The following is a 15,267-nucleotide window of genomic DNA, read 5'->3' as shown; positions in this document are numbered from 1 at the left end:
ACTGAGATATTATTTCTAAAAGTGCTTAGCACAGTGCCTGGCACAGTATTTAGCACATGGTAGATGCTTTGCAATTCTTGTTCCCTTCCTATCCTTCTGTTTCTTAAGGCCTTAATGAAGTGGTAGTACCTTTCCATATATATCACAGTACAAGATGGTAACAATACTTTAAAAATATTCTTCTTATCAAAATATTTTGGAGATATCCTGTTTCCTAGAGCTAAGGTCTAGAAATTAGTCTGTGCCGAGTTTAGCATAATGATCATCTTTGGCCCTGGAATGATCTCACTTTTTGGCAAAAGTGTCACTAAGGGATTTAGCTCCCCTTATTTCCCAGGGTCATACATCACATGTTTGCAATCCTTGCTCCAGGTACCATACTTCTGTTCCAGTCACAGAACTCTTGATTCTCATAGCCTCATGGTATCTTTCTCCTTTGAATAGCTAACACTTTTAGGGAAATAAATCCCTTTTAAGATTAGCCCACCAATCAATCCTCCTTTTTTGTTAACTCCTTTTGGGATTATTCTGCTCAACTCCTCTGTGGATTTAGGCTGCCAATGAATGGCATACTCCTGCCTCAGGGAGTATTCCCTTTCTCCTGGTTAATTGTGAGTTCCACTAGGGAACTTGTCTTTTTCAATGTTAATTATTGAAGACTTTTTTATTTGGGGAAATATATTTTCTTTTTCCTTGCTAATTATATTCTCTCCCAAATCTTTTTATTACCTCTTCATTTTGTCCATAATCTCTTATAAATAGAAGTACTTTTTGGCAAAGAGAAGGCCTTACACTCATTGTGCCTTACACCTCATATTTCTAACTAGCACTTGCTACACTGGTATTATCAATAGTCCTTAAGATTTGAGACAATGGCTACTGCCACAAGACCCAGAAATACCTATATTGTGCCAGGAAATGCTAACTGTGAAAACTATCTCAAGATCTAAGAATTCATAATACATATTGTGGACATTCATAATACAAGTCATAAGACAATCATTGTGGACAACCCCTTTCATGCATATAAGTGGCCCCAGTCTTAGCAGCATTAAACCCTTTCTGCGGGGGAAGGGGGGTTTTCTGTTTGCAAACACCATTTTCTCACTCTGAAATAAATTAAACTTGTGTCCTGAGTCTGCTGTTTCGTCTTACTGGGTTGTCCTACTTCAGCCACCCATACGTTAGAGGCTGGATGACGTGTCCAAACTGATGCACTTGTTCAGAGTCTTCACCATGTTGGTCACCAGATAATATTTGCCTTTATCCAGGGCCAAGTAACCGAATCCGGTCTTTTTTTTTTTTTTTTAATTTTCCCCAGTTACACATAAAAACACATGTTTTTCCTGGTTATACATGTACATTGATTAAATTTTTTTTACATATTTCCTTATGAATCATATTGAGACAGAAAAAATCAGAACCAAAGGGTAAGACTAGGAGAGGAAAAATAAAAACGAAAATAAAAGAGAATCTTTGGAGAAGGGAGGAAAGTCTGACAGGCAAACTATCCGTTCATCTGAATCATTTCTTGTTTAGAAGGCGGCCTCGCGAGGCCCATCAAGTTTCTCCAGAAGTCCCAGGACCCCTGTGGAGGGGTGGAGGACGCGACCCCTGCCCAGGGAAAGCGAACTCGGGAGGAGGCGTCTCTGACCCCAAACCCTTTTACCCACCTCCTGAGCTTGGCGCGTTTTTTGGTTGTTCTTGTAGCACAGGAGTGTTCATTTCAGGGTGTTAAAAAGAAACGATAACTAGGAAAAACAACAAGGGTTTATTGCGATCGTTATTGCCACCGTTATTACACAAACGACTTAGAGGATTCGTTAATAGATAAACCCGCACACGAGCACTTCCGCAGGTAACGCGCCTGCGCATTCACCCAAGACGGCTCCGCTGATTTCAGAACTACGTTTCCCAGAAGTCCAAGCGAAGCCGTAGGTCTTGTTCCCTAGGCCTGACAGGCGAGGCGACCGTAAAACTCCCGGAAAGGGAAGGCTCCTGCGCACACTTCCGTTCTTACTTGCTCCACGTTAGGCGCGTTGCCAGTCTCCCCTGGCCCTAGGTGGTGAGTATTTCCTGAAGGGTCCGATTGGCCTAAAGCACGCGTCTCCCCCCACCCCTCGCCCTCTCCTGGTCAGAAGTTTTGCTCCTGAGAGTCGTCGCGCTCGGACCCGTCCCTCTGCTTTTTCGGTCTTGGGTTGAGACAGGAAGCGCTGAGCTCTGGCCCACCCCCGTCTCCAGGAAAGGAGGATGGGGGAAGGGAGGTCTGGGAATGGGGTCAGGGGTTGCTCGGGATCCCCGCCTCCGGCACGCTCCGGCTTCCTGGTCCTGGAGGTCCACGGCCCTAAATCACCCGTGATTCACCCGAGCCCCAGTCTCATCTTCTAGCCCCAGACGCCCATTCTCCTGACCTCTGCCTCCTGCCCGGAGTTTCCAGAAAATATGTTCTTGACGCTTGGTCTCTACTTCGCAGATCCGAAAAATTTGTTTCCAAAAGGGAGAGGGAATGGTCCCTGTCATCCAGCCAGCCACTTTTCAGGTGAGTTGGAGTTCGTGACCAAAATGATTAAAACCTGCATTTTTAACAGTACATCCTGACTCCCTCCTCCCCCATGTTTTGGAACTGGTTCGTGCGGATGAGGGATTTCTTCCAAAATGAATAATTTCCCTTTTCCTCCAATTCCCAACTAGCTCGTGTCCACTCAGTACTTATTGCCTGAGCTCTCAGGGCAGAAAAAGAAGAGGAGGTGACAGCCTCTTCCTACAATTTTAAATTGCATTTTGCAAACCAGATCAAGAGTAGGAATTACTTGTGCGTTTTCCGGGATTGTTTTTCAAGTGCTAAAATGAGCATCTAGAGGCACTATCAGTATCAATTTAGAGGAGGATATCGGTGAAGGCTCCGATGAACGAGAAGGTTGTGGAAGGTTTTACTGAGTTGGTCTCAGGTGGTTATTTCTGTGTGGGTAGATGATGGCGGACAATTCCCGTTGGGGGGTGGAAGGACCTAAGTTCAGTAGGGCCCAGCGGGACTTTTGTTAGTTCTTGCTGGGGGCAGAAAAACAAGCTGCTGTTGCCCACTCAGCCAGGTGTAGGAAGTTAGTGTTCTTGTCAAGGTTTTAGGGCCACAGCAGAGCCTTGTTAGATCGATTACCTCCCCTGGGAGGAGACAACCCTTGTGGCGATCTTTTTCTTTAAACTATAAGAGTTCTCTCTGAGAGCAGGTTTCCCCGGGAGGTTTTCCGGAGGCAGCCTCAGTATCAGTTCAGATCAATAATTACCTCAAACGCAGCCAGGTGATAAAAGTTCAAACGTTTATTTTCTCCTTCCAAAATACCCCGGTTAGTTTTTCTTAGAGGCCTCTCTCTCTGCTTGGTTCCAAGAGCTCTTGCAGTTGTCCTTTGCCTCTGCTTTCTTCAGCCTCCAGCCAGCCCAAATGTGGAAGATGGAATGAATCTCTCTTGTCTCCGAAAGAGGGCTTCTGGCTGAACTCACTTGAGGCTCCCCTCTCAATCTTTTCAGCTGAACTAACTTGACTGGTTCACTGAAGCTCTATTTATGCTTCTTCTCTGAGAATGGGATTGTGGGATCCGAGAGTGGGATTATGGGTTTCCTCCCAGAGTGCTTTCTGGCCCTAAGAGCTTCTTGCTTATATGAGCTCTCTAAAGGTGTGAACACAAGCATTGTCTCTATCAGTTCCACTTAGTACCTTATTTCTTCTGACCCATAACATCTCCTTGTAAGATCAGATCAATCCTACTGAACCATGCTAAATGAGATAATTATTGTCTCTATCAACTCTAATGACTTTACAGTTTGTAAGGATTCCAACAAACCCTTAAATATCCATCACAGGCAAGTTTCTCAGACCATCCAGTTCTCTGACGCTGCTTGGTGATAATAATCTTCCTTCGAGAAACAAGTCAAGTTGCTCTCTTAGTATTTGTTACCTATCAAACCTGCTCTCACTGCAACTCAGATTGTGGACAAAGAACACAGAAGACATTGAATTTGAATTTGCATCTTTACAAAGAACAGACTGTTTGCTTTAGCATTGGAAGCAGAAAGGCGGAAGGTGGAAAAAAGTATTATAGGACCAGTTTTAGAGTCTGTATTATGTTGAAAAAAGTCAGAGTTCTCTGATGGACTAGGAACAGAAAGCAAGTTTCTGTAAACTAAGAAAGGAATATATAAAGAAGAAAAATATGGATGTAGCATATGTTGGTCATGAGGAGAATGCCTGAAAATGCTCTCAAAAGAAAGCAGCTTATGCTAAGATTTAAATCAAAGTTATTGTAACAGAGGCAACAAAACGAAAAAGGAAGTTAATAACTGAATTCTTAATTTGTCTTCCTCTTCTACCTTTTTTCCCCCCTCTAAAACCAGGAATGAATAAACTAGCCGGATGGGTATAAGTTAGCGTTTCAATTCTGGAGTTGGGAAGACCTGAGTTCAAATCTGGTCTCAGATACTTAGATGTTGTGTGACTGAGCAAGTGCCTGCCTCAGTTTACTAAACTGTCAAATGGAGATAGTAGAACTTTTCTGTTGTGATGATCAAATGAGATATTAATTAGCACAAGTGCCTGGCTCATAGTAAGTACCATGTAAATGTTAACTATTATTATTATTATTAAAACATCCAGAGAGAAAGATCCAGAGTTGTAGAATGATGAGATAAGCATTGTGTAAATTCAGATATACTGAGGTTTTTGGCAGCATCTTTAAAGTACTATCAGTGGAGATCAAGCCTTATGAGAAATGCTAGAGGTACTAGAAGAAAGCTGATATTTTTGGCGAATTGTGGGGTGCTGTTAAGGGAATCAAGGCATTGGTAAGAATACAGAACAGATTGAATGGATGTTCGGGAGTGAAATATATCCAGTCAGTAAAGAAGTTGGGATGGGAAATCAGGCCGTACAGTTTGAAATCTGTAGATATGAAGAAGTGACGTGATGAGGTCAGACTGTGGCTGTCTGATGGTTGTGGATTGGGAGATAAAGACAGGACTGTTAATGACCCATTTGGTTTTTTTAGCGCTACATTAAGAATGTAGAAGTCAGCAAGGATATCGAGATAAAATGAGACACCGGTACTGACACTACCTAGGAAGGCAAGAATTCTTGGCTTTGGGGGGTGGCCAAGATGGTGCCATTTGTAGTGTAACAACTACTGAGGAATTCTACCCAAAATGTTTGCCAAGTAACTCTACCGGGGCATAGATGGAAGGATTTAGGATTCTGCCCTTTATCTCTGTACCATTATTAAAGAGATGTGTAAATTAGATAAGACAGGATAATCCTATCAGTAAGTATGAGAAATTGGTCATTTCCAGGCACCCTTAATAGCATGGATAGAAGCAAAGCCTTGTAGTCCGTGCTACAGCTCTATCCGCTAGCTGCAACACAGACCATTAGGCTACCCTCCCCCCCCCCTTTTTTTTTTTTTCTTTTTCTTTCTTTTTTTTTTTTTTTCTTTTTTTTTTTTTTTTTTTTGCTGAGGCAATTGGGGTTAAGTGACAGCCAGGAAGTGTTAAGTGTATGAGGCTAGATTTGAACTCAGGTCCTCCTGACTTCAGGGCTGGTGCTCTGTCCACTGCACCACCTAGCTGCCCCTAGGCTACCCTTCTTGTATATTCTTGTGCATCTTCTGTGTTTCTGAGTGAACTTCCAGCAATACAACCTGGAGATGCAGTTTCAATCAGATTGGCTAGAGTAAGAAAGATGAGGTTGAGGGAGCAAAGACAGAGCACAGCCTTAAACACACTGTGGCCAGTGATGGAAGAAAATGGAGAGAGAATGACTGCTGATTATAACAGGGAAACCAGTGTAGCCCACAATAAGGAGGCACCGAGCGGTTGGTGCCAGATCGGGCGAGAGCCTCGGCATCTGTAACACTTTCCTTTTGTTTTCTGGGGGTCGTTCTCACCATATTTCAGTGTCAGTTTCTCCCCTAACAATACCTCCATTTGGTCACCTATTTATCAGGTGATGCTGCTTATAAAGGTTTTGCTGTCCCTTCTTTCCCTAATCAAAACTCAGGGGAGAACATTTTGCTTGGTCCTTTTTTAACCAATAGAATCACTTTTATACTTCACTTACACCAATAGGCCCAGATAGTCCCTTAATGTCTGGGCCCTGGATAACTTTCATCGATGTGTCCAGCTCTAACATGTTCCTGGCTCCCTATGTTCTCCCCATTTCTTCGTTATTGGTTTCTGTTTCATGTTTACGGTATGGGAACATTAAATACCCAAGAATCTGCATTAACACTAAGAGCATATTAAACTATCACCTGACTTTCTTGTGTCAGACAACTCAAGGTTGGAGTTAAAACTGATAGTTTTCCAGAACATTGACTCAATGGAATAGTGTTGTTTGGAGCTTGTCCTTGACTTTGCAGGCTGTCTTTAGTTCCTGAATTTAAGCAACAAGTTGTTCTGATAGAGAGTTTCTTCAGGGGCCTTTTATCCTCAGATAGACATTTTGTCTCTGTCCCTTTACATGAAGTACTTGCGTTATAAAGGGACTTTGGTTGATTAAAATGGATTGTTGTTTTCTAGAGAGGCGTAGAATTGAAAACTAATAACCCACTTTATTTTGTACTATTTTATTAAGGCTTAATCAGTTTTTGGTTTATTAATCAAATTGCTCTGTATTATTATTCCCCCTTAGTATGTAAACTGGAACTTTCTCTTCTGAGCTTGTGTGCTATATTTAATACAAGTTATCCTCCAGCAACAAAGTAATCATGTTTTGTATTGCTAACTAAGGAATTATTTCTTCATTCATCCTTTAAAAACCACAAAGATAAATAGCTTGAGCCATCCTATAATCCACCTAGTAACCAAGAAAACACCTTGAGTGTCTGTTTCCCTTCTTTGGATAGTGCCCCCCCCCCCCAAAAAAAAAAAAAAAATTCAGTTCCATCAGGAATCAGTAGCATGCCCCTCAGAAAGCATCAACCAGACCATAAGCTGTCAGTTTTCCCTCAGAAAGTGATAACTCTGATACTTTTTGGAGGACGTTGATGCAGGTGTAATTTGTGCTTAGTGGCCCAATCAGAAATAAGATGTGCCTGTGTCGGTCGAGACTGTGCAGGCTGATCTGACTCTTTTAGAGTCAATTTGGACAGTTTAGACAATCGATCTAAATTGGTTATCTGTCTGGATTGTTACGTTCATTTTTGGCTACTGAGGAGCCTTGGATCCCACTTATTGGCAATTGCTACCTTTGCTAATAAACTAAATGTGCTCGGAACTTTATTGCCTCAGTTTCTCTTTATCGCAGATTGTTATCAAGACAGTTGGCGACCCAGATGGGACCCGAGTGAGGGCCTCCAGCCCCCGGGACTGCTTCTCAGAAGAACTCTTCTCAAAAGACTGCCCCGGAGGACGGACTGCCCCTCGGGCCTAACCTAAATTCTTCCGAGCCAAGGTAAGCTCCTAAATGGGAGATCCTTCTCAAAAGAATGGAAGTTTTTTGTCTTATGTAGAGCAATCTTTGCTGCAAGTAGAACATTCCCTATTGCAGATAGAACAGTCTCTCCTGCATGAAGGGGAAGAAGATTTACCTCTCCAAAAAGCAAAGGAATCTCTTTTACGCATAGAGCAGTTTCTTCTTCACCTAGGAAGGTCTCTGGGACACCTAGACAGTTACTATACAAGTAAAGTTAAAGTGGAAACAAGTCTGAAGTCGAGGTGATTTCTTTCCAGAAACTTGAATTTGAAATCTCAAGAAAAAAAGTGAAGTTAGAAGCAAATTTTATAACATCATTGGCATCCTTTTTGGTTCTAGTTGGGAAAAGTTAAATAGTTTTTCAGCTGATAAAATTCTCTGTGCTTAAATTCATCAGACAATTTTTGATTTACCCAAGTGGACATTCGGCAGATTTCAACGTAAAACGATTTTATGTAATACCAAGAGGTGATTTTAGGGTTAGTGTTGGAAACAGATTTAGGGTTAGGATTAGAATTAGTTCACTCCTACCCATCTGCTTCACTTAACCTATTAACAATAAGTTATAATAATACCTTATGTAAGTCATAAAACGTACTAAAATGTGGGCATACTTAATAAATAAATAAATGAAGATCCATTGTATTAAACGATTGTGAAATAAAAAATAAAGTTAAAGTATGCATCGTACTGTGCGGTAAAGCTGGAGTTGGAGTGTGTTGCCCCTTCCTCACCCATTGCACCTGGCCTTTATAAAGCACTGGTGGTTGGTTGAAATTTTTCAGAATCCTTTACATAAAATCAGATTTGCGTAGTGCAAATTTTGTAAAGTGAGATTTGTCCGTATTTAATTGCTGCAAATGGAGTTCCCAAACCCCATTTATATTATTACGCCCTAGACATAAACTGGTTGCTCATCTTGGCTCTACAGTTGGTAGCAGCTGCCCCAAGAGTGTCTTGAGCATGGCCCTGTGATGGCTGTCTTGATAGCAAGGGCTGTCCACAAGGGATTCCAGGTTAGAAATCCCTGAGCTTACCCTAGCCTCATGAACTCAGGACTGGGGCTGTGCCTGAGACTGCCAAGCAGTTGCACCTGCTTGGCCAGGGGAACTGAGCCATAGTAGAGGACAAGGGCTAGAGGACCCAGCTGAACTGCCTGACCCTTGGACAGGGCTTGGGAATAAGCTTCTAGCCAAAGGCATTCCTCATATCTCTCACGTGCATCTCTGTACAATTAGAGAAATCTTTTAATTAGAAATTGGATGGCAAAAATTCAGAAGTATTTAAACATCCCCAAATACCTACACGAAGGGGACAAGTGAAACAGCTCAAGACAAATTTCTGTTCAAAGAATCCTCATATTCGCTGTCTTTGCTAGGATGAGTGGGAGATGTCTCGTGAAAGTCCACCAGTCCTCCCCAGGTGCTGGGCACCCCACTGCGGGGTCATTTGTATGGGTGACAGGAGGGACAGGTAATAGTGCTCCCATGGGAAGCCGCTTATAGAAATCACTTAAATCTTGGGGTCAAGGCAAGTGAATGTGATGGCCAGGAGTAATGAAGGTACGTACACTGTTAAACTATGTGAACTCTGGTCCAAGATTGCTAGAAATTCAGTCCAGGCACTGTTTTGGTCTAAAACTGGCCTTTTAATTGGGATTTGTCATGGAAAGATCTCACCAGTATCTAAATGAATTATTGATTAATTATTGGTCTTGCTGGATGACTCTCAGTGTTGGAATATGCTTAGTTGCACCCACACTGGAGGAGTATGACACTGCAAGCCCAGTTGTAGAAAGCAGGGGTCAATAGGGGAATCCAGAGAGCTCTCATAAAACAGCCCATCTGTCTTGTCATCTGTATTTTCATGTGTAAATAAGTTAAACTTGTGAATGGGAGAACATCGCCCCCATCAAATTAATTATTGTTTCTACCATTAGATAAATTCAAATGATTAAAAATAGGGCTCTTAAAAACTGGTCTAAATTATATTTAAAGTGAAGTCTAAATTATATTAAAAATCCAGATGGGGCCCCAATCTAATCCAAAAAGAACTTTTCATTTATTAAGGGCTTTGAGATTACAATCAGTAAATTGTGCAAATAGACTTTTTGATTAAATTAAAGGAGGGAGAAAACATTACTGGCAAATACATGTTTGTTTATATATGTTTTTGTCTGGATAATTAAACTAACCCTCTTCCTACAGCCTGTTCAGCCGAAAAGAAAACAAAATAAAGGGTAAAAACTTTCTGCAGAACTTTGAAAAGCCTTCCAAAGGGAAGTGTCTCTGCCTGCGCGCCTCTCTCTCTCTCTCTCTCTCTCTCTCTCTCTCTCACATCACACACACACACACAGAGACACGTATATTTTCTCGATTTCTGCCTCTTGCCAATCTGAGGGTAGGGTGGGGATTGCAGAATGGGAGGAGTGGGAGAGAGGGGGCAGACAAGAGACACAAATAAGAAGACAGAAATCTTTGCTCCCAATCTATTGGGATTTATGACATTGTAAACTAAATAGAAACCAAAAGTTTTTTCCTGTATTACAAGTCTGCAAATTTTGTTTTTATCACTCTTTTTCTGGAGAGTGACCCGTTTACTGATTAGAGAAAAAGTGAACTTCAACTAGTAAACTCCAAAGAACTCCGTTTTCAGTTTGACCATGGAGTGACAAAAGCTGATTTTAAAATCAGGAAGCAGGTGAAAAGTAAGTAAAATTTAATGGTGTTTCATCAATGATATAACAGAAATTTATTAGGTTAAATAGAAATGCTGTGAAACTTGTTTTGATAGAAATATATAATAGATATTGAAATAATATTCTGAATTAGAGAGATTGAGGGTAGAATTAAAGAAGTTAACAGGTTGTTCAGATTACAAAAACTCAAATTAAAAGCAGTATATAGCTTACGGAGATTAATATGAAATACTCAAGTTTTGAGAAAGCAAAACAAAATTTGTAAGTATTTCAGTGTGTTTCTTCAAATCTGAAACAAATAAACATTTTATTAGATGAAATTAGGAAATTTACACTTTAAAACTATTTTCATTAGTTCTAAGTACAATCTCTTGATTTATAAAGTACAAATTTATAAAACAAATACCAGTATTCTGATATAGGATAGCATAGATTAAATTGAAAAAACAAAGCAAAAAAATGGATTTGACTTTTTGAATAATTTGAAAATAAAATATAGCAAATGTTATTATTATCTTCCATCTTTGGGAAAATTATGTTCTCCATAAGACCCAGATTAATGTTTGAAGCCAAAGTTGTGAAGGCAGATAGTTTTTCAAATACAAATCATTTGATAATGAGGCAGATTGACGCAGAAAAGATAATGCTCTTCTTCACTGGCAAAGAGCTAATGAAATTGTTATATTGTTTTTTTAAACATCAGTCAAAGCATCTATTAAAGGTACTGTCTAATTTACATTTGATTGTTTAAATTAATCGAGTCATCAATTATAATCTGTCACTTTTCAATTTGTATAATTATGTTTAAGCATTGTAAAATTTAAACTATAAGCTACTTGAAAACAATGGGTTTTCTGGAAAATTGAAAAATAAATACTATCAAATCTAGATTTGGTTTGCTCAAAATTTTGTTCTGAAATTAAATTGTAATTGTGGCACATGAGAGAAATTAATACCAAATACATTTTCTAAAAATGATATTCCAGAAAAATGAATGTTCATTAAGTAAATCTGAGTTAAAATCCAGCATCAGGATTTTATTAATTATGTAACTGTAGGTGAATTATTTCAGCTCAGTTTTCTTTTTATGAATAAATAATATCCTCTCCCCCCACCACTACCCTCCCATGGTTGTTGGAAAAATAAAATGATGATAACATGCTTGGCATAGTAAGCAATTTATATGTTGTCCATTGCTATTTAATTTTAGATTAACATTGGAAGTCATTATATCCTTAATTTGACTTGAGATAAAAGCCCATTTTATTGTTCAGGCTTCTGTTTTTGTTTGTGTATATATATAAAATGAAATTTGGGAGACCATTGTATCAGAATGGACTTTTAATTAAATGACTATGCTTAAATATTTAATTTTATGTGAAATTTTTCTAAACTATTGTGAAATGTTGTTAGAAAAGACACTTCCCTCTTATTCTGTTAAGATGAATGCATTAAGTGTTTTAAAATTGTGGTAGTGGTAACTTTTCCTTTAAAATGTAGAATTATTATAATTTAATGAGAGTAAGAACTTCTTCCCTCCATCTTCTCCAGCCAGTGTGATTGAATAAATTTTTGGTGTCTTGTAGAACCTGTGAAAGAGCTTGATGTTGTATGTTTCTAAAATAATGACTGGTTACTTTTAATTAATGGAATTGATGTCATTTGTCTAAATTGATTTTGTATCCTACACATTGGACTACTAAAAGAGAGTAAAAATTATTAAAAACAGATATTCAGTGGGTTACATTTTCCTTTAAATGAGATAATCCTAATAATTTACTGTTGAGATGATGATGCCCTAAGATTTATCCCCCTAATTAAGGGGAACTCCGTATCTAACGGAGAAGTTAGATAATAAATATTAAAACTTATCGCCTATTGTGGTGAGTTTTTTCCTCCAGAAACTATATTGAATTTAGGAAAATTTATTTATCAGTGAATACTGTATGATTTGTAACCAATGCTGTTGGTGATTATGGGCACATAAACATAATATGTATATCCTGCCTGAACAAATGCTTTGTGAAGTTTTGCTATTTAAGGTGAAGTTTTCTGGGACTTTAATTTGATATAATTCTGAGTTTTGGTTTCAGGTATGCTGTTAAGATCACAAACCCAATTATCTACCATTCAAAGGGCTGTCTCGTTCTGCAGTCTTAAGAACTGCTGCAGGTGGATGATTACCTTTGGGAGAAAGTTGAGGGGACAACCTTGCGAAGGTGAAGGTAGGATCCTCTTGACTTGGTTTCCAATTGAGCTACTTCCTTTCCAAACAGGAAATTTTCCCACCTGGTTAATTTTGAGCCTGCCTTTTGGTACCCTATGAATAATGTGGAATTTAACTATTACCCTGACCTGGAATCAAAATAGAGCTAAGTATTTTTTTTCCATGTTAATAGCTTCTCGATACCATCATAACCATGTCCCTTCTTTTCCTTTCATAGCAAATTTCTATAATAAGCACTCAGAATGAAACCCTTCAGATTGTAAAGTGGAACCACATTCTAGAGATGTATGGCAGGTAATTAGTTATTAGTACTGAAACATCTGAGTTATATGAATATGAAAGATATTCCATGATTTTCATCTGGGTTGTAGTTATGTTCTCATAAGGGGGAATGGGAGGGGGGGGAGATGTGATAGATCTATATGACAAAGATAGTTTTCGAAATTGCATTAAAAACTTCACGTAAAATTGCATTCGTAAATTGTATCAATAATTGTGAAGAGTATAATTATTTTCCTATTTGAAGTATTTATCTTGCAGTTTTAAGAGAAAGATCTTATTTTCCGAATCAAGTCCTCATGAGTCTTTGGAAGATCAAGTGTAGGGCTTAAGTAAAGCTAGAAAACTGCGACTGAGATTCTCTGAAGCTTCAGAGAATTAGGAATTCTTAAATTGATGTTCTTCTTATAGCTCTGTTAATGAAATCAGAACCACAAGGTGTGAACGGGTTTTTACCATATAAACTATTATAGCACTAAATTGCATTGAGTTTGTATTAAGTCTTCCTACATGCTCTTGGAACTTGAGAAGCAGATCTGGAAGGACGAGCGGCATCTGTGGCTTCCGACAGCCTAACTGAAAGCACTTCACAAGTGGGGACTGCAGTACAACTTGCCCTTTGGACTTTTTCATCTGCATCAAGAATTGCCGGCAATCCAGCGGAACCACTTTGTCAGCTCCCTGGCTTCCCTCTCTCTTCCCCCTCCCACTCCCCCCATGCGCCGCTGCCTCTGTACCAAAGGGGACTGCCCCCTGGGAATTTTTGTCAATGCATCGGCCATAGGCACTAAAGCTTTAAGCTGTAAATCAGCCACTTTTTAGTTGTAACAGATTTTTGCTAGAATTCTAGCGCTGCTTTCAGTCTTGCACTGTTGCCCGTAGTTCTCTCTCATGGACAACCGGGTAATGAATAAAGCTATTACTGGACTTCATGGTCAGGATTCATAAAATCTGCTCCTTGGACCCCATGAGTGTTGAATTTGTCACTTAACTCCAGGAAAGGTCTCCCAAGTCATGGTTGCCTATTCCTGTCCAGCATCCCTTTGTTCTTACTTGCTGCTAATTCTTTGTGGAATAATGCCAATTCTTGGGTTTCTTCGGTGTTTTCCTGACTGGGAGGAAGGGCATACTAACCCCTGGCCTTCTGTAAAATGTATGGACTACTAAAGTGTTCATACAAGGTAGCATTGCAGAGACAAAGTTAGTCCAGGGGTTGAGGGTTTTTTTTTTTTTTTTCTGTAATTAATGCTTTCTATTTTTCATGTTTATGTGAAGATCCTTTCTCAGTCGGGTTTCACATTACCTATAGAGGCTCCCTGTTGCTAAGGGATGCTGATCACGTTTGATGATATCAACATAGTTTTTAGATGGTGAGACACATCTCCCAAAAATCAAAGCAGGGAATTGTGGAATTGAAAATTGATACTACACTTTGTTTTGTATTATTTATTAAGGCTTAATCAGTATATGTTAATGATCAAGTTGCTGTGTATCTTATTGTCCTTTAGTATGTGAACTTGAACTTTCAACAGACTCCCTTTTTTGATATGCCCACCTTCCATCAACAAAGTAATCTTTTTTTATATCGCTAACTAAGGAATCTCATTACTGTTTCCTTATGCACACTTTAAAAACCACAAACACAAACAACTTGATTTTGTCCTGTAATCTGCCTAGTAACCAAGAAAACCCTGAATTCTAGTTTCCCTTTTCTGGGTAATTTTTCCCCATTAAATTTCGATTCAATCATTAATCAATAGCATACCCCCTCAGAAAGCATCAACCAGACCACAAGATGCCTGTTTTCACTTAGAAAGTGTCAACCGTGGTACTTTCTAGACGATGTTGTTCCAAATGATAGACCACCTGGTGACTGATAAATTTATGATTAGTGACCTTAGTAACAACCAGTCAGAAATGAGATGTGCCTGTGTTGCCCAAGATTGTGTAGGCTAATTGATTTCATTATACTGACTCTAAGAGAACTGCCTTGATTGTCACATGCATTCTTGGCTACTGAGGAGCCTTGGATTTTATTTATTGGCAATTGCTAGCTTTGCTAATAAATTGAATGTGCTCAGAACTTTGCCTCAGTTTCTCTTTCTCGCAGATCTTTATCACAACGGGCAAGGAAGACTTTTTAATTGATCCAGGAAGCATTGGTATCTGAATCTGAAAGGTGACCTCTGACCTCTGGTCACACTAGAGTCATCTTTTCCTTGAACAATGGGTATTGAATATTGCCTATATTGTCGAATGTTTTTAATTTGTTTCTGTCGATTGATTTTGCTGAGCTGCATTTTTTTTCCCCTCTTGTTTATTCATTGTCCCATGGCTGACTCACTGAGTTGGGGAGTGGGTAGCAATATATCTGGAAATAAGAATAGAGATTTTTTTTAAGGAATTAAGATACGGAGAGGTAAAATCAGATTCCTTTGGCCATGCAAACCCCTTATTGATGAACACAATGATTTTTTTTTTTAATATAGCTTTTTATTTAGCAGTTATATGCATGGGTAATTTTATAGCATTGACAGTTGCCAAACCTTTTGTTACAATTTTTCCCCTCCCTCCCCCCCACTCCCCCAGATGTCAGGTTGACCAATA

The 15,267-nt window shown here is 39.3% G+C and overlaps 1 long non-coding RNA gene across 1 annotated transcript; it reads left to right on the top strand.

Annotated features, from left to right (window-relative positions):
- The first annotated feature begins 301 nt into the window (after positions 1-301).
- Positions 302-14,743, top strand: LOC127556647 (uncharacterized). Its single transcript, XR_007952487.1, has 4 exons — positions 302-2,065; positions 2,474-2,539; positions 7,289-7,435; positions 12,248-14,743. It is a non-coding gene; the product is annotated as an uncharacterized LOC127556647 (long non-coding RNA).
- Positions 14,744-15,267: the final 524 nt, after the last annotated feature.

Source organism: Antechinus flavipes, chromosome 3 (assembly GCF_016432865.1).
Source record: "Antechinus flavipes isolate AdamAnt ecotype Samford, QLD, Australia chromosome 3, AdamAnt_v2, whole genome shotgun sequence".
Taxonomy (NCBI): domain Eukaryota; kingdom Metazoa; phylum Chordata; class Mammalia; order Dasyuromorphia; family Dasyuridae; genus Antechinus; species Antechinus flavipes.
Note: the sequence above shows the minus strand (reverse complement) of the source record. Positions and strands in the feature narration are given on the sequence as shown.